Below are 18,929 nucleotides of genomic sequence, written 5' to 3'. Positions count from 1 at the left end.
CTGAAAAGGAAAACAGACAAACACATAGGGAAGTAAAGCACACAAACACACAGATAAATCAAACAAGCAAACAAGAAGGGGAAAGAAAAAGAAAAGGGAAAAAAGGGCGGGTGGGACAAAAACAACAAAAGACAAAGGACAGTCTAAAAGGGTAAAACCAGAGGAGGGGAGAGATAAGAATGAGACAAGGGAAAATATATCTGATTAGCGAGAATTGATCTAGTCTTGGCAATACATCAATGTTGGTTTTTTCTGGGTTGGGGGGGCGGGAAGAGGAGGAGAAAATGAAGAAGAAAAAAGAAAAAGAAAACGGCAGCTCTCCAGTGTGGAAGGGTTTGGTTTGGTGTAGGTTGGTCTTGCCTACACTGTAGATTTTGTTGGCTGCTCTCCGAGGCCCCATCTTGGTGATTGTGGGGAGAAGAATGATGGTGCCTATCCCTTCTCAACCAAAGTGTTGCAGGCCACTCTTTTGGGTTCGTTCTTCCTATCTGCTGGTGGCCCAAATTGTATTTTCCATGCCCTGCCTTGTTTCCAAATCCTCGTCCACACACTTTAATGCTACCACCCAAGATGAGATGTACTCCTGCAGGCAGGCAGCTGCCAGTCGGGATTAGGTGGGGGGAGTTGGGGAGCAGTTTCTCCTGGCTCCGCCAAACCCAAGGAAAATGCACCAGCTAAAGTGGACTGATATCTCTCCCTACGCCCATTGTTACAGATGGGATGATAGGATCCCTCCCTGTCCTGGGTGAGGTTTTTCTCTTCTCTACAGACAGCTCTATGAGTGTTTTTAGCCTCTCTTTCTCTTCCTCTTGTCTCTCCGTGGCTCTGTGCATGCTCTACGCTGCGGGGGAGGGGGACGGGTACCTTCCCTCCGAGACCCTGGGTCCTGCCAATTTTTATTTCCCCAGTTCACACTCACTCAGGCATCTATGAGGCTGTCTTCTTTGTGGACTCTGTGTGTTTTCCTCCCACTTTTGCAGATCAGAGTATTGTGGCTTCAGTCCTTCTTAGTTGATAGATGCAGGTGGGCGAAAATTGCAGAGCTCCCTACTTCTCCACCATCTTGCCCCTCTCGTGGGCTTATTTTGTAAGGCCTGCATTTTTTTAGACCTGTATAACAGCAAATTTATAGGTAGAATGCTATACTTCTGGAATTTGTTTTAAAACAACCCAGCAGTGGAGCTAATTGAAAATTCAAGTATATACAATAGTATAACTCCCATGCATCCATCAGCAGCTACAACAATTTTCAATGAGAATATTTTGCCCTTCCTTTTGACAAAGATTCACTGCCATTACTGGTAAAGATCTTCTTGAGGCCATTTCATAGGAAAAAACTCAGGAAACTTTCCTGGTCAATTGTAGGTTTTGAGTAGAAAACAGTTTTAGAACAAGGGACAAGAGTTGCCTAAGAACCTATTTAGTAATTGCTATTTGCTGTGGCTGTTATTTGCTACTAGGGCTGGCTTTTAGGTGGCTAGCTTAATCTCCCCACAGAACCTGTAAGCTTTTGCAAGGTTACATGGTCAGTGTAGTGAGAAAACAGCAATACAAGGTGACTTCAGGGACATTGCCTGCTCAACCTACACAGAGGAAAGTGTGTTTTTTTGCCAAGACCCTATCAGTCATTCTGCTCTGTGTCATCTAGGGCAGAGGGGAAAGATGAGGCATTGCTGCTGTGGGTGCACCATCCCACAGGTTGCCATGAAAGAGTGGAGGCATAGCCACCTTCTAGCAGCTTCCAAAATTTTTTTCATGAACACCAGTGGGTTATGACTAGGGGAAGCTTACTTTTTGGCAGGTCAGACAAACCTGTGTTTTTTATTTTTATTTGACATTTTTAAAAAAAAGATTTTTTAACATTTATTTTTGAGAGACTGAGCAAGACAGAGCACAATTTGGGGAGGAGTAGAAAGAGAGATGCAGAATCTGAAGTAGGCTCCAGGCTCTGAGTTGTCAGCACAGAGCTGGATATGGGGCTTGAACTCACAAACTGTGAGATCATGACTTGAGCCAAAGTCAGATGCCCAACATACTAAGCCACCCAGGAGCTGGAGTTTTGTTTTAATCACTGGTATTCATCATGACAAGTGCACTCCTTAATCCTCTCCCTACATCCCCTTCCCCTCTGTAACCATCAGTTTGTTCCCTACTGTTAGGAGTCTGTTTCTTGGTTTGTCTCCCCCCGCCCCAAACCTATGCCCATTTGTTTTGTTTCTTAAATTCTACATATGAGTGAAAACATATGATATTCGTCTTTCTCTGACTTATTTTGCTTAGCATGATACTCTAGCTCCATCGATGTCATTCCAAATGGCAAGACTTCATTTTTTTATGGCTGAAAAATATTCTGTGTATGTGTGTGTGTGCATATATACACACATATATACATATGTGTGTACATATATGTGTGTGTGTGTGTATATCTATATATATATATATAGAGAGAGAGACATATATACAATCTCTCAACTTCTGTATCCATCTATCAATGGGCATTTGGGCTGCTTCCATAGTTTGACTACTAAAAACAATGCTGCAATAAACACTGATGTGCACGTGTCCCTTTGAATTAGTGTTTTTATATTTTGGGGGGCAAATACTCAGAGCAATTGCTGGATCGTAGGGTAGTTCTATTTTTAACTTTCTGAAGAACTTCCATACTGTTTTCCACACTGGTTGCACCAGTCTGCATTCCCACCGACAGTACACGAGGGTTCCTTTTTCTCCACATCCTCACAGCACTTGTTTCTTTTATTGTTTTTAACCATTCTGACAGGTGTGAGGTGGTATTCCATTGCGGTTTTGATTTGTATTTCCCTGATGATGTGGGATGTTGAGCATTTTTTCATGTTTGTGTTGGCCATCTGTATGTCTTTGAAGAAATGTGTATTTATGTCTTCTGCCCATTATTAATTGGATTATTTGTTTTTGGGGGGTGTTGAGTTTTAGAAGTTCTTTATATATTTTGGATACTAACCCTTCTTCCTCAGATATGTCATTTGCAAATATCTTCTCCTGTTCCATATGCTGCCTTTTAGTTTTGTTGATTGTTTGCTGCACAGAAGATTTTTATTTTGATGTAGTTCCAACAGTTTAGTTTTGCTTTTGGTTCCCGTGCCTCAGGAGACCCAGAAAATGTTGTTACCACCAATATCAGAGAAATTACTGCCTGTGCTGTCTTCTAGGATTTCTATGGTTCCAGGTCTCACATTTAGGTCTTTAATTCACTTTGAATTTATTTTTGTATATAATGTAAGAAAAAGGCTCAGTTTCATCTTTTTGTATGTTGCTGTTTAGTTTTCTGAACACCATTTTTTGAGGAGACTTTTTCCCACTAGGTATTCTTTTTTACTCTGTTTAATACTAATTGACCATGTAATTGTGGGTTCATTTCTGGGTTTTCTAGTCTGTTGATCTGTGTTCATTTTTGTGCTGATACCCTACTGTTTTGATTTCTACAGCTTTGTAATATAACCTGGAGTTCAAAATTGTGATGTCTCCATCTTTGCTTTTATTTTTCAAGATCGCTTTGACTATTGGGTGTGTGTGTGTGTGTGTGTGTGTGTGTGTGTGTGTGTGTGTGTGTGGTTCCTACAAATTTTGGGATTGTTCTAGTTCTTTGATAAATGCTCTTGATATTTTGATAGAGATGGCACTGAAAGTGTAGATTGCATTGGGTAGGGTAGATATTTAACAATATTTGCTCTTCCAATCTTTAAGCATAGAATTTCTTTCCATTTCTGTGCGTGATTTTCATTTCTTTCATCAGTGTTTTCTTGTTTTTAAAGTACAGATCTTTTACTTCTTTGGTTAGGTTTATTTCTAGGTATCTTATTTTTGATGCAATTGTAAGTGGGATTATTTTCTTCTTTTTCTGCTTCGTTATTGATGTATAGAAATGCAACAGATTTCTGTTCATTGACTTTGTATCCTGCACATTTACTGGATTTTTAAAAATCAGTTCTGGTGGTTCTTTAGTGGAGACGTCCAGGTTGTCTTTTCTTTGTGTGTGTGTGTGTGTGTGTGTGTGTGTGTGTGTGTTCATGTAAGGTCTCTTTTTATTTATTTATATTTTTTGGATGAATGAATTTATTTTTCTTTTTTTTCTTTTATAGTTTATTTTCAAGTTGGTTTTCATATAACACCCAGTGCTCATCCCAACAAGTGCCCTCCTCAGGTTTTCTATATAGAATATCTTGTCATCTGTAAATCATGAAAATTTTACTACTTTCTTACAAATTTGAATGCCTTTTATTTTGTTCTGTTGCCTGATTACTGAGGCTAGGACTTCCAGTACTGTGGTGAATAAAATGATGACAGTGGTTATTTTTGTCTTGTTAGAAAAGGAAAACTTTCAGTTTTTCCCCATTAAGGATGATGTTAGCTTGTGGGTTTTTTGTATATATGGTCTCTATTATGTTGAGGTACATTTTCTCTAAACCTGCTTTTTTGAGGGCTTTTATCATGAATAGATGTTGTACTCTGTCAAATGTTTTTTCTGTGACTATTGGAATGATCACCTGGTTCTTGTGCTTTCTTTTATTGATGTGGTGTATCACCTTGATTGATTTTTCACATATTGAACCACACTTAATACCCAGGAATAGTTCCCTCTTGACCCTGGTGGATGATTCTTTTCATGTATTGTTGAATTCGGTTTACTAGTATCTTGTGGAGGATTTTTGTGTCTATGTTCATCAGAGGTATTGGACGGTAGTTCTCCTTTTAGTAGTGTCTTTATTTGGTTCTGATATCAGGGTAATGCTGGCCTAATAGAATGAATTTGAAAGCTTTTCTTCCTCTTTTATTTTCTGGAATAGTTTGAGAAGAATAGGTATTAACTTTTTGGTAGAGTTGCCCATGAAGCCATTTGGTCCTGGACTTTTGTTTGTCAGCAGTGTTTTGATTCTTTTTTTTTTTTTTCTGGTTGTCAGATGAGTTATTTCTATAGTTACCACAGGGAAGAAAATGGATGTGGCACACTTTATGCACATACTAGGTGTTAATGCTCTTCTATTTTTCTTCCTTGCAATCCCTTTGCTTCTTGCCTCTTTAAGTTTCTATTTAAATTCCAGTTAACATACAGTGTTCTATTAGTTTCAGGAGTGCAATATAGTAATTCAACAGTTCCATACATCACCCTGTGCTCATCACCTATTTTACCCAGACATCTAGGCACAGCCCCTGCTGGTAACCATCTACTTGTTTTCCATAATTAAGTCTGTTTCTTGCTTTATCGATCTTATTTTTCCCTTTTTCTTGTTTTTAAGTTCTACACATCTGTGAAATCATATGGTATTGTTTTCCTTTGACTTATTTCACTTAGCATAATACTCTCTAGCTCCATCTGTGTCATTGCAAGTGGCAAGATTTCATTCTTTTTATGGGTGAGTAATATTCCATTGTAAACATACCACATTTTCTTTATTTGCTCATCTGTTGATGGGATCCTGGGCTGCTTCCAGGTTTTTTTTTTTTGTTATTGATTCAATATTTTTGCCAGTAATCAGTCTGCTTAAATTTTCTATTTCTTCCTATTTTGGTTTTGGTAGATTATAGCTTTCTAGGAATTCATTTGTTATAGGTTGTACAATTTGTTAGCATGTTTTTCATAATATTTTCTTATAATTGTTTGCATTTCTGTGGTGTTATTTCTCCTCTCCCAATTGTGATTTTATTTATTTGGGTCCTTTTCCTTTCTCTCATTTTCCTGACAACTGTGACTAGGAGTTTATCAATTTTATTGAATTTTTTTTCTTTTTAAAGAACCAGCTCTGTATTTCATTGATCTGTTCTATTGGTTTTGTTTTTCTTTTTCTTTCTTTTTTCTTTTTCTTTTTCTAGTCTCTATATCATTGATTTCTGCTCCAATCTGTATTATTTCCTTCATTCTGTTGGTTTTAGGTTTTCTTCTTTTTCTAGCTTCTTTAGGGGCAAGGCAGGGTTGTTTTGAGATTTTTCTTACTTGTTGAGATAGGCCTTTATTGCCCTAAACTTCCCTTTTAGGACTGCTTACACTGCATTCCAGAGGTTTCGCACCAGGCGTTTTCATTTTTATTTGTTTGCATGTAGTTTTTCTATTCCTACTTGACCCATTCATTGTTTAGTACCATGTTACTTAACAGCCACATATTTGTGTCTTTCCATATGCTTTCTTGTGTTTGACTTCGAGTTTCGTAGTGTTGTGGTCAGAAACAATGCATGGTATGACTTCGATCTTTTTGAATTTAGGCTCATTTAGTGGCCTAATAATGGGATCTGTCCTGGAGAATGTTCCCTGTGTGTTGGAAAAGAATGTGTATTCTGTTTCAGGATGGAATATTCTGAATAAATCTTAAATCCATCTGGGGGCATGTGAGTGGCTGTCAGTTAAGCACCCGACTTTCGCTCAGGTCATAATCTCATAGTTGCGGGTTCAAGCCCTGTATCAGACTCTGTGCTGACAGCTCAGAGTCTTGAGACTTTCAGATTCTGGGTCTCCTTCTCTCTCCATCCCTCCCTTACAATTTCTCTTTCTGTGTCTCAAAAATAAATAAACTAAAAAAAAATTTTTTTTTGTAAACCCATCTGGTCCAAGGTGTTATTTAAAGCCATTCATCCCTGGATTTTCTGTTTAGATGTAGTGGGGTGTTCAAGTTTCCTACTATTGTGTTGTTATTAATTAGTTCCTTTGTGTTTATTAACTTTTATGTATATTGGTGTTTTCATATTGGGTGCATAAATATTTGCAATGATTATATTTTCTAGTTGGATTGCCCCCTTATTATCATATAGCACACTCCTTTGTCTCTTGTTAGTCTTCCTTTTTTAAATATATAGTTTATTACCAAGTTTGTTTCCATATAATACCCAGTGCTCTTCTCCACAAGTGCCCCTCTCCATGACCATCACACCCCCTTTCGCTTCCCCCTCCCTCTTCAGCCCTCAGTTTGTTCTCAGCATTCAAAAGGTTCTCATGACTTGCCTCACTCCCTCTCCCCAACTCTTCCCCCCCCTTTCCCATTCCCATGGTCTCCTATTAGGTTTCTCCTGTTAGACCTATGAGTGAAAACATGTGGTATCTGTCCTTCTCTGCCTGACTTATTTCGCTTAGCATGACTCCCCTAGGTCCATCCATGTTGCTACAAATGGCCAGATTTCATTTTTTCTCATTTCCATGTAGTATTCCATTGTATGTATGTATATATATACATACATACCACATCTTCTTGATCCATTCATCAGTTGGTGGACATTTAGGCTCTTTCCATGATTTGGCTATTGTTGAAAGTGCTGCCATGAACATTGGGGTACGTGTGCCCCTATGCATCAGCCCTTCTGTATCCCTTGGCTACATCCCCAGCAGTGCTATTGCTGGGTCATAGGGGAATTCTATTGATAGTTTTTTGAGGAACCTCCATACTGTTTTCCAGAGCGGCTGCACCAGTTTACATTCCCACCAACAGTGTAGGAGGGTGCCCATCTCTCCACACCCTCGCCAGCATCTATAGTCTCTTGATTTCTTCATTTTAGCCACTCTGACCTGTGTGATGTGGTATCTCAGTGTGGTTTTGATTTGTGTTTCCCTGATAATGAGTGATGTTGAGCATCGTTTCATGTGTCTGTTGGCCATCTGGATGTCCTCTTTGGAGAAGTGTCTGTTCAAGTCTTCTGCCCATTCCTCCACTGGATTGTTTTTCAGGTACGGAGTTTGGTGAGTTCCTTGTAGATTTTGGATACTAGCCCTTTTTCTGATATGCCATTTACCACTATCTTTTCCCATTCAGATGGTTGCCTATTAGTTTTTTTTTTTTTATTGTTCCCTTTGCAGTGCAGAAGCTTTTTGTCTTGATGAAGTCCCAATAGTTCATTTTTGTTCTTGATTCCTTTGACTTTGGAGATGTGTCAAGTAGGAAATGGCTGCAATTGAGGCCAAGGAGGCTATTTCCTGCTTTCTCCTCCTCTTTTTCCTGCTTTTATGGTTTCCTGTCTCACATTCAGGTCCTTCATCCATTTTGAGTTTATTTTTGTGAGTGGTGTAAGAAGGTGGTCTAGTTTGATTCTTCTGCATGTTGCTGTCCAGCTCTCCCAGCACCATCTGCTAAAGAGGTTTTCTTTTTTCCATTGGCTACTCTTTGCTGCTTTGTCAAAGATGAATTGGCCATACATCTGTGGGTCCAGTTCTGGGCTCTCTATTCTATTCCATTGGTATATGTGTCTGTTTTTGTGCCAATACCATATGTCTTGATGATGACAGCTTTGTAGTAGAGGCTAAAGTCTGGGATTGTGATGCCTTCCGTTTTGGTTTTCTTCTATATTACTTTGGCTATTCAGAGTTTTTTGTGGTTCCATTTAAATTTCAAGATAATTTCTTCTAGCTTTGAGAAGAATGCGGGTGCAATTTTGGTGGGGATTGCATTGAATGTGTAGATTGCTTTGGGTAATAAGAACATTTTAACAATGTTTATTTTTCTGATCCATGAGCATGGAATGTTTTTACATTTCTTTGTCTTCTTCAATTTCCTTCATAAATTTCCTACAGTTTTTATTGTACAGGTCTTTTACATCTTTGGTTAGGTTTATTCCTAGGCATTTTATGGTTGTTTGTGCAATTGTGAATGGGATCAATTTCTTGATTTCTCTTTCTGTTGCTCCATTATTGGTGTATAAAAATGCAACTGATTTCTGTACATTGATTTTGTACCCTGTGATTTTGCTGACTTCATGGATCAGTTCTAGAAGACTTTTGGTGGACTCTGTCAGATTTTCCATGTAGGAGCATCATGTCTGCAAAAAGTGAAAGTTTGACTTCATCTATGCCAATTCTGATGCCTTTTATTTCCTTTTGTTGTCTGATTGCTGATGCTAGGACTTCCAGCACTATGTTAAACAACAGTGGTGAGAGTGGACATCCTTGTCATGTCCCTGATCTCCGGGGGAAAGCTTTGTTTTCCCCCATTGAGGATGATATTAGCTGTGGGCTTTTCATAAATGACTTTTATGATGTTTAATTAAGTTCTTTCTAACCTGACTTTTTTGAGGGTTTTTATTAAGAAGGGATGTTGTATTTTGTCAAATGCTTTTTCTACATCTATCGACATGATCATTAGGTTTTTATCTTTTCTTTTGTCATATCAATAAGAATGTGCTAAGTGCAGGGGATTTTAATACTCCACTGACAACAATGGTCAACCAGACAGAAAACAACTAAAGAAACAATGGACCTGAACGACACACCGGAACAGATGGAACTAATAGATGTATTTAGAACTCTGCATCCTGAAGCTAGGGAATTCACTTTCTTCTCGAGTGCACATGGCACATTCTCCAAGATTGATCACATACTGGGTCATAAAACAGCCCTCCATAAATACAAATGAATTGAAATCATACCATGCATACTTTCAGGTTATAATGCTATGAAACTTGAAATCAACCACAGGAGAAAGTTAGGAAAACCTCCAAAAATGTGGAGATTAAAAACCACCCTACTGAAGAATGATTGGGCGAATCAGACAATTAGAGAGGAAATTTAAAAATATGTGGAAACAAAAAAAAAAATACAACAATCCAAACTCTCTGGGATGCAGCAAAAGTCGTCCAAAGAGGAAAGTTTATTGCAATCAGGCCTATTTCAACAAACTAGAAAAAGGGCAAACTCAAAATCTAACAGAGCATCTAAGGAAACTAGAAAGGGAGCAGAAAGAGCACCTCAAATCCAGCAAAAGAAGAGAAGTAATAAATATCGGAGCAGAAATAAGTAAAATAGAATCCCAAAAAGCCATTTAAAAAATCAATGAAGCCATGTGTTGGTTTTTTGAAAAGATAAACAAAATTGGTAAACATCTAGCTAGGCTCCTCAGAAAGAAAAGAGATAACACCCAAATAGACAAAATCATGAAAGAAAATGGATTTATCACAACTGATCCCTCAGAAATAGAAGCAATCATCAGAGATTACTATGAAAAATTATATGCCAACAAACTGGACAACCTAGAAGAAATGGACAAATTCCTAAACACACATGCACTACCAGAATTCAAACGGGAGGAGAGAGAAAATCTGAACAGACCCAGAACCAGTGAAGAAATCGAATCAGTTATCAAAAGTCTTCCAACGAATAAAAGCCCAGCGCTGGATCCACTCCCAGGGGAGTTCTACCAGAGATTTAAAGCAGACTTAACATCCATCCTTCTTAAGTTATTCCAAAAAATAGAAATGGAAGAAAAACTTCCAGACTCATTCTACAAAGCAAATATCACCTTGGTTCCTAAACCAGACAGACCCAACAAAAAATGAGAATTACAGGCCAATATCCTTAATGAATACAGATGTAAAAATACTCAACAAGATACTAGCAAGTTGAATTCAGCAACGCATAAAAAGAATTATCCATCATGATCAAGTGGGATTCATTCCAGGGTTACAGGGCTGCTTCAATATTCGCAAATCCATCAATGTGATACATCATGTTAACAGTCTTTGTTTTAATATCTCTTTTGTCCAATATTAGTATTGCTACTTCAGCTTTCTTTTGACATCCATTTGCATGATAGATGATTTTCAACCCCCTCACTTTCAATCTGCAGGTGTCTTTATATCTACAAGGAGTCTTTTATAGGCAGCATATAGATGCATCTTTTTTTTTTCCATTCTGTCACTGTGTTTATCGAAACATTTTGTCTGTTTACATTCAAAGTAATTATTGATTAAAGTATTGCCATTTTGTTACTTGTAATTGTTACTGAAGATTTTCTCTGATTCTTTGTCTTTCTTTCATGGTTTGCTGATTTTCTTTAGTAATCGATTTGGATTTCTTTTTCTTTATTCTGGAATATTAGTGTTTTTTGACTTGTGGTTACTACTAGATTTGCATATAGCAGCCTGCATTAAGTTGATCATTTAAGTTTGAACCCATTCTTACTCCTCTTCTCCTCATGTTTTAGGTATATGGTGTAGCATTTTACATCCTTTTATTTTGAGTTCTTTAATTTTTTTTTACAGAAATAATAATCTTTACTGCTTTTGTGTTTCCTACTTTCATACTGTTATTTTGGGTCTTTCCTTTCCACTCAAAGAATCCTCTTTAATATTTCTTGCAGGGCTGGTTTAGTGGTCATGAACTCTTCTAGTTTTTGTTTGGCTGGAAACTTGTTATCTCTCCTTGTTTTCTGAACAATAGCCTTGCTGGATAGAGTATTCTTGACTGTCGATTTTTCCCATTCAACCCTTTGAATATGTCATGCCACTCCTTTTGGGCTTGGAAAGTTTCTGCTGAAAAATGTGCTGATAGCCTTATGGAGTTTCCTTTGGATATAACTGCCGCCTTTTGTTTTGCTACTTTTAACATTTTTTCTTTATCATTGTCTTTTGCCATTTCATTTACAATATGTCTGGGGGAGCCCGGGTGGCTTAGTCGTTGGGTGGCTGACTTCAGCTCAGGTCACGATCTCATGGCTCATGTGTTTGAGCTGTATCAGGCCCTGTGCTGACCTGGAACCTGCTTCGGATTCTGTGTTTCCCCCTCTCTCTCCCCCTCCCCCGCTCATGCTGTTTCTCTGTCTCAATAATAAAACATTTAAACATTTTTAAAGGGGCGCCTGGATATCTCAGTCAGTTAAGCAATGGGCTTCAGCTCAGGTCATGATTTCACAGTTCATGTAGTTCAAGCCCTGCAATGGGCTCTGTGCTGACAGCTCGGAGCCTGGAGCCTGTTTCCGATTCTGGGTCTCCTTCTCTTTCTGCCCTTCCCCTGCTCATGCTCTGTCTCTCAAAAATAAATAAACATTAAAAAAATTTTTTTTAAATTTTAAACCAAAAAAATACAATATGTCTGGTGTGGATCTGCTTTTGTTGATTTTGTTGAGGGTCTATGCCTCCTGGGTCTGGATATCTGTTTCCTTCCCCAGATTAGGGAAGTTCTCAACTATTAGTTTTTGAAATTCTCAGCCCTCTTTTGTCTTTTTCCTGGACTCTTATGAGTCTATTCTCATTTTGTGTAATTCTTTTTCTTTTGTTCAGCTTGATTAGTTTCCCTTACTCTGTTTTTAGATTATTTATATGTTCTTCCAACCTGCTGTTCATTCCATAAGGTGTTTCTTATTTTGTTTATTGAGACTTTTATCTCTGCTGTGATTCCTTATCTCTGTTAATGGTCTCTCATTGATGTCCTCCACTCTTTTCTCAAGTCCAGTGAGTATCTTTATGATAATTTCTTTAAATTCTCCATCAGGCATATTAATTATATCTTAGATCTCTGGTCATGGCCTTGTTCTATTCTTTCATTTGTGACAAATTTCTCTTCTCATTTTGTCTAAGACCCTGTGCCTTTTTCTCTATGATAGGAAAGTCGGCTACATCTCCTGTTCTTGAGGTTAGTGGCCTTATGAGGAAGAGGTCCTGTAGTGCCCTGCAGCGTAGTGTCTCCTGGTCCCCAGAACTTGATGCTTCTAGGAGTGTCTTCAGACTGTGCCTCCTATGCTGTGCTGTTGTGTCCTGGTCACTTTATCCTTCAGACCAGTCATCTGCAGAGCCTCTCTTTGCCTGTGTGGGCAGTGTTGATCCCTGGCCTGAATGTGGCATGTTTTAACTAGGTGTGCTCTGATCTGCTTGTGAAATGAGACCTGCGGCCGCTGACAAAACTGAGGCCTCACAAAACTCCAGGTTTAGGAGATGTGGTGTTGGCAAGGGTTTGGACCAGTCATCTGGGGGTGTGGGCCCACAGCAGTGGGACAAAGGTAAACATGACCAGGAAGGGCAGTTCTTCCCAAGTGCTGGGGAGGGCATGGGTGGAGCAGGAGTGGTGGGCCTTAGTGTAAACAAGTTAAATAGTGAGTGTTTGTGCTGCACTCTTTCCTAAAGATGGCCCTGTGCTTATGCTGAGAATTATGGGAGGGAAATTACGGGAGTTCCTTTGTTCCCAGAGGAGTCTCTCGTGACACTGCCTGTCTGGGACACGTTGCAAGAAGAGCAGCTAATTTCCTCACTGTGTGCTCCAGGTGCTCTTCAGGTCACGGTTTCTGTGCTGTATGTTTGTGGGCTGTTTGCCTTTTCTCCAAGAGAAGCCCCAATATCCTCTGACCTCTCCCAGAGATTTGAGCCCTACTGGTTGCAAAAACTTATAAAATTCAGACCTTCTCACTTTCCAAGCTAATTGCTATGGGGATTTGTTTTCCCCCTTGAGCTCCTGAGGTGTTAGTATGTCTCTCACTCTCCTCTGCAACTGCGGCTGCTTCTCCACCATAGCAGCCATGCTCTCTCTCCCACGCCATTTCCGCATTTCCTACCTTCTTCCGTGTGGCCTCTTCTCTACCTTTATTGTGGAGTTTGTTCTGCCAGCCTTAATATTGATTTCTGGGGTCCTTAGGAAGATTTGATAATTACCTAGTTGTATTTGTGGGTCGAGTGAGCCTAGTGTCCTCTTATTCTGCCACCGTCTTCCCAGCCGGGTCTTCTAGGGGGAAGTTCACACACAGTGACATCATTCCATTAAATGGGCCTTCCACAGAAGTCACGTTAGTGTTGCCTATATCAAGATCTACTCATTAAGGGATTCCAGTCTGAATAGTAGGACTATAGAAAGTCTTAATCCTATAGTCAGTATATGTGATGTGATGTTGCCAAATCTAATTACAGAAAATGATTACATTAATAGCATTGATTGTTCTCTTACTGGATCTCTATAAAAATCATTTGATCCCAGATGTTGGCATCCCTGCCCCAACAATAAATTTTCATGACTGTTCACCTTTACAAAAATTATGAAGTTATCAAATTGATCTATAGAGTCCTTTGGAAGAAGAAGAGAGTTGGCTTTTGTCAGAAACATAAGCATTCTGAGACTTTTCATCCAATAGTGTGCTGGTAAATGCAGCTCTCAAGGGGAAAAAGGTTCTGGTTTCTAGAATGTTTGCCACATTTCATGGTGTGCGTTCTCCCATCCTGGCCACCTGTGGGGTCGCGGTGCTGCATCTCATACTCCGCTCAGGAGACACTCCCGCATGGCGTTGCTTCCACTCCAGTCTTTGAGTAATCACCTTTAAAAAAATTTTTTTCCCCAAACCAGCATTCTAGAGTAGATTTTTGCATATGTTCTTAAAATGATATTTTGGGTACATGCTGCATGTTCCTCTAGTAGTAGATCAGGCAGGTAATACCCTACCTTAATTTTCCATCGGGGATTCTGTGGCCTATAATTCTCCCTCACCACAGTGCTACCAGGCCATTCAATATTCTTGTCACACAGTTGTGTGCATTAATTTTGCCCCTGACCAAACCAGACCTCGGGTAGCATCTGTTCGCAGCACTGCCTTCTCCTTGAGGTGACGTGTGGGCCTAGAGGTCCCCTCCCTCCTCTATTCCTTTCAGGAATGGCTCATTTGAGTGTGTGAGCTTAATCCCCTTCCCTTCTCCAGTGCACAAACGTCAGGCACAGCTTGCTGAATCTTTGGGCTGCCTTTCCTTTCGTTACTCTTTGATTTCTTGGTTCTGTAAATTAGGCCCTGTAGGGGTTCAGAGGAGTCACCTCTTTGGTGTGGACATTATTTTTAAGCTGAAAACAATCAAGGGCCAAAAAACTCAGGAAGAAATGTTGACCTTCCTGCTAACTGCCTAAAAGAATTTCAATAGAGGACCTGCTTCAGGAAGGGAATATCCCCGTAGACATTATACCAGGAACTGGGGGTGGGGCACAGGAAGGACACTGGTAAAGACTGTCTGTTAAAATTCTTCCGTGTCCTGTTGTCTCTGGGCAAAAGTTTGTTTACCAAACGTTTACTCCTCATGTGCCTGTGAATTGTCTTTCTTCCCTTTGAAGTCCTACCCACCTCTCCACAGTTGGGAATGACCTATATACCTCATTTTTGTCCGTTTTCGGAATCTCATGTTGATGTGGATTCCCAGAACTTAAGAAATTAAATTTGAGGACAGTTTTTCTTCCCCAACATCCCCTAAAAGTAATACTGAAGAGTCTGTGAGAGAAAAACCAGCCCAAAGCATCACTTTTCAAACAGATTGTACCCCCTACATGGAGCATATGTATCAAGCCTAATTTCTTTTCACTGACATACCAGTCCTCTTTCCATTGGAAACCATTATTTTTTCTTAAATGTTAACTATAATGTAGATCGATGTAGATGTAAATACACATATATGCACACATGTAGTCCTAAGTGTTTATAATACAATGGTTTTAATCATCTTGAGTGTTCTGAAGAACAGATATATGCGGACAAGAATAAACCAAAACACACCTGTAAATAGTGTAATAGCTATGAACATAATTTAGGAAAAGAATGAAGAAATAACTTTTTTAAAAAATAGAAATCCCCAGAAAACAAATTTAAATAACTCTGGCATTGTAGTAGTCTGATTTTACAAAGCCCATTAGGCATTTTAGAAAATGTTAATTTAAAGAACAGTATAATGTGTTAAGAATTTGTCAGAGAAGTATAATACACTATCCCAGTTCAGTTTTAAGGTAAATGGAATAATTTTTACAGCTACATAATTTGCAATATAGGAGTTTTTCAAGAGTTTTTCATTTTATAAAGATACTTACTACTTTTGTTACTTAATTAAACATCGATTTACACTTTTATCATCTTAAATGTTAATGTAATAAAAGTTATCTAACCTATGAGGTGAGTATTAAGAATTAGGGCATTCGGTTTTCTGTAGTGTCCTTTGTTTTTGGTTTAAAATCAAGTCTCCCATGAAATAAAACTGAAATGCTGTGTTAGCATTTGCATTACACACTGATAGTTATGTTTTCTCCCGATTGTCTTTTAAGTCCCCAAATTCACTGAAAAATTTCAATTATCAAGAGATTTTAATGTGTTATGAGAACTTGAATTAAAATGTAATTATCTTATTTCCTTTAACCTCATAATCTTAAAACCTCCTAAATCTTGTGTTGATTAGTTCCTCAGAAGCTTTCAGGATCACTAATACTGGGTCTAATGTCCATTTGCATATCTTTTTTATGCAGTAGCTCAGCAGGGATGATGCCTAGGGGTTTAAGCCCAAAATGGATCTTCCCTTTTCTCATGTAGAAACTTTAGAAAGAGAGGTGGTTAGGGAGTTTCGAAGCAATTCCATTAGCTTGCTCCGTGTTGGAAACAAAGGATGTAAGGAGCTTGAAACTTACTAAATGGAACATAGAGCACATAAATTTTATATGTAAAATAACCTCAAGATCGTGTTTTAATCGGGCTGTGGTGGGGCAGACAGACCAAGGAAGGTGGTTATCTTACCAGTATCTTGTATTTCTTACAGAATTTTACCTATGTGTTCATTTGTTTAATTTAAATTTTAGTTAACATATAGCGCAACATTGATTCCAGAAATAGAAGTCAGCGATTCATCACTTATGTACTTATAAAATTTTAAAGATCGCAAAATGTCAACAATATCCAGTATATTAATTTCCTCTACTTTCCTGTGTGCCTACTAATAAAGAGCATGTTTTTCCCATGGCCTCTGGAACTATTTTTAGTAGCTGAAAATGAAAATGGCCAGACATAGCCCCTCAGGTGCCCATAGTATCTCTGTTCCCCTTCAAACACCTTTTTCCCCCCTGCAGAATTGTAAATGTAGCTCCTGTTTTTGGCCTTCCATGCTAATGAAGTGCAGCCTTCTATTTCTAGAGGTGTCAGACCCTAGTTATGGCTGGTGAGCACACACGAGCCCACTTTGGAGAAGGGCCGTCTCCAGGGCCATCAGGGAATACAACCACACTTCTGGCAGGTAATCAGAGCCGCTGTGGTTCTTAGTCACCAGGGCCATTTCTTCCTGTTCACTTACACTCCAGAAGCTCTTCAGAAGCCAAAGCAGTGTTCTTTCCTTGAGACCTGAACCACCAGGCCTGTCCCTCCTACCAAACAGAGGACCTTCAGAAACAAGTATTCTGGCAACCAAATGTCTGGCTATTCCCTTGTGCCTCATGCCCCTCAGTCTGTTCCTTAGCTCCTGTAAACCTAGAAATGTAAGCCTAAAAAGTACCCTGGAATGGGTACCTGGCTCCCTACCTCCCCTTCTCCACCCCTCTCCCCTTCCTGTCCCTTTACTTCCTCTTCCTTTCTCCTGGATCTGGAGAGTTGGGGCCAACACTCTTCTTCACAGATGGAGCTAAGTAGAAGAACTTTTTTCCATCCAGAGTGACCGGAGCCAAGACAGGTTTCTTACAGTTTGAGCACAGTCCTCTTAGGGAAGATGCTTTCCAGCGTTGGTGACCGTCTTGATGGAGTTACAAATGTCTTCCATTTTCTGGCACTTCCTTTGAGACCGTAATGTTGAGCTACGGTAGCACACAGACCACACAGTGAAGGGAAAGCCTGGGCAAGAGTGTGGGCCGATGGGCAAGAAGGGTTTCTTGTCTGAGAGGAAGATTGGAAGAACAGAAATCTTTAATATTCCTTAGTTATATGGCTATAATACTATAGACACTACATTATAAGCCAGGAGACCTGGGCCCTCGTCCTGGGCCAGCCTCTTAGACACCCTTTTGACTTCCCATTTGCACTTGCCCTGGATGAGTTTCCCCAAGACGAATGCGAAGTTAATCCACGTCTCCTAGCCTCAAGATTACTGTCACAATATAGTAGCAGCATGTATGACTGTTCAGTTTCCAAAGTACCTCTGAGGAGTCCGAGAACAATTTACAATGAGCTGAATGCCTTTACCTTCTACAGCAAGTCTGTAGCCTCGGATTTTTGTTTTGAATTAAACACTGCCATCTGGTGTGTAAGTGTAGGAAATATCAGGGACTCAATTCCCAGAAAAGTCCTTAACAATCATTTGCTTTGGGGCACCTGGGTAGCTCAGGTGGTTAAGCATCCAACTCTTGATTTTTGGCTCAGGTCATGATCTCATGGTTCATGAGTTTGAGCCCCACGTTGGGCTTTGCATTCTGCTTGGAATTATCTCTCCCCTCTCTCTGCCCCTCCCTATCCTCTCTCTCAAAATAAATAAACTTAAAAAAATTGCTTGCTTTATTTTCTTTTTGGGGGTATAGACACCTTTTTATTTTAAGACATATAATTAATATGCAGTGACCTATTAGTTTTCGGTGTGCAACATTGATTTAACGGTCCTATACCTTACTTGGTTCTCACCTTGATAAGTGACCATTGTCATCAGGCATGTTATTACAATATTTTTTACTATATTCTCTATGCTGTGTTTTTCATCTCTGGGGCTTATTTGTTGTATAACTGGAAATCTGTACCTCTCAATACCCTTTACTCAGCTACACACCTCCCCTGCTGCAAACTCCTGATCTTTGAATTTAAGGGTCTGTTGTTCATTTGATTTTTAGATTCCACATACATGTGAAATAACATTGTATTTCTCTTTGGCTTCTTTCATTTAGCATAACACATTCTAAGTCCATCCATGTTGTTGCAAATGATAAGATCTCATTTTTTATGGCTGAGTACTATTCCATAAATAAATACACACATACACATGTACACACAGACATACCACTTCTTTATCCATTCATCTATTGATGGACACTTGGACTCCTATCATATCTTGACTATTGTAAATAATGTTGCAATAAATGGGGGGGGGCATGTGTTTTTTTGAATTAGTGTTTTTGTTTTCTTTGGGTAAATACCCAAAAGTGGAATTACTGGATCATATGCTATTTTCATTTTGTAGTTTTTGAGGAATCTTTTTTTTTTTTTTAGTTTTTGAGGAACTTCACTAAAATGAAAAAAAAAAAAGCCTACCCCACCCCCCAAAATAAAGCAAACGATTTTTTAAAGTTTATTTTGAGAGAGAGGGTGGGGAGGGCAGAGAGAGGAAAGAATCCCAGCCTTCCACAGTGGCTGCACAAATTTACATTCCTATTAACAGTGCATGAGAGTTCCTTTCCCCCACATCCTCCCAACGCTTGTCATTTCTTGTCATTGATACTCACCATCGTGACAGGTGTAAGGTGG

Source organism: Suricata suricatta, chromosome 1, assembly GCF_006229205.1.
Source record: "Suricata suricatta isolate VVHF042 chromosome 1, meerkat_22Aug2017_6uvM2_HiC, whole genome shotgun sequence".
Taxonomy (NCBI): Eukaryota; Metazoa; Chordata; class Mammalia; order Carnivora; family Herpestidae; genus Suricata; species Suricata suricatta.
The sequence above is the reverse complement of the archived record's forward strand: the minus strand, read 5'-3'. Positions refer to the sequence as shown.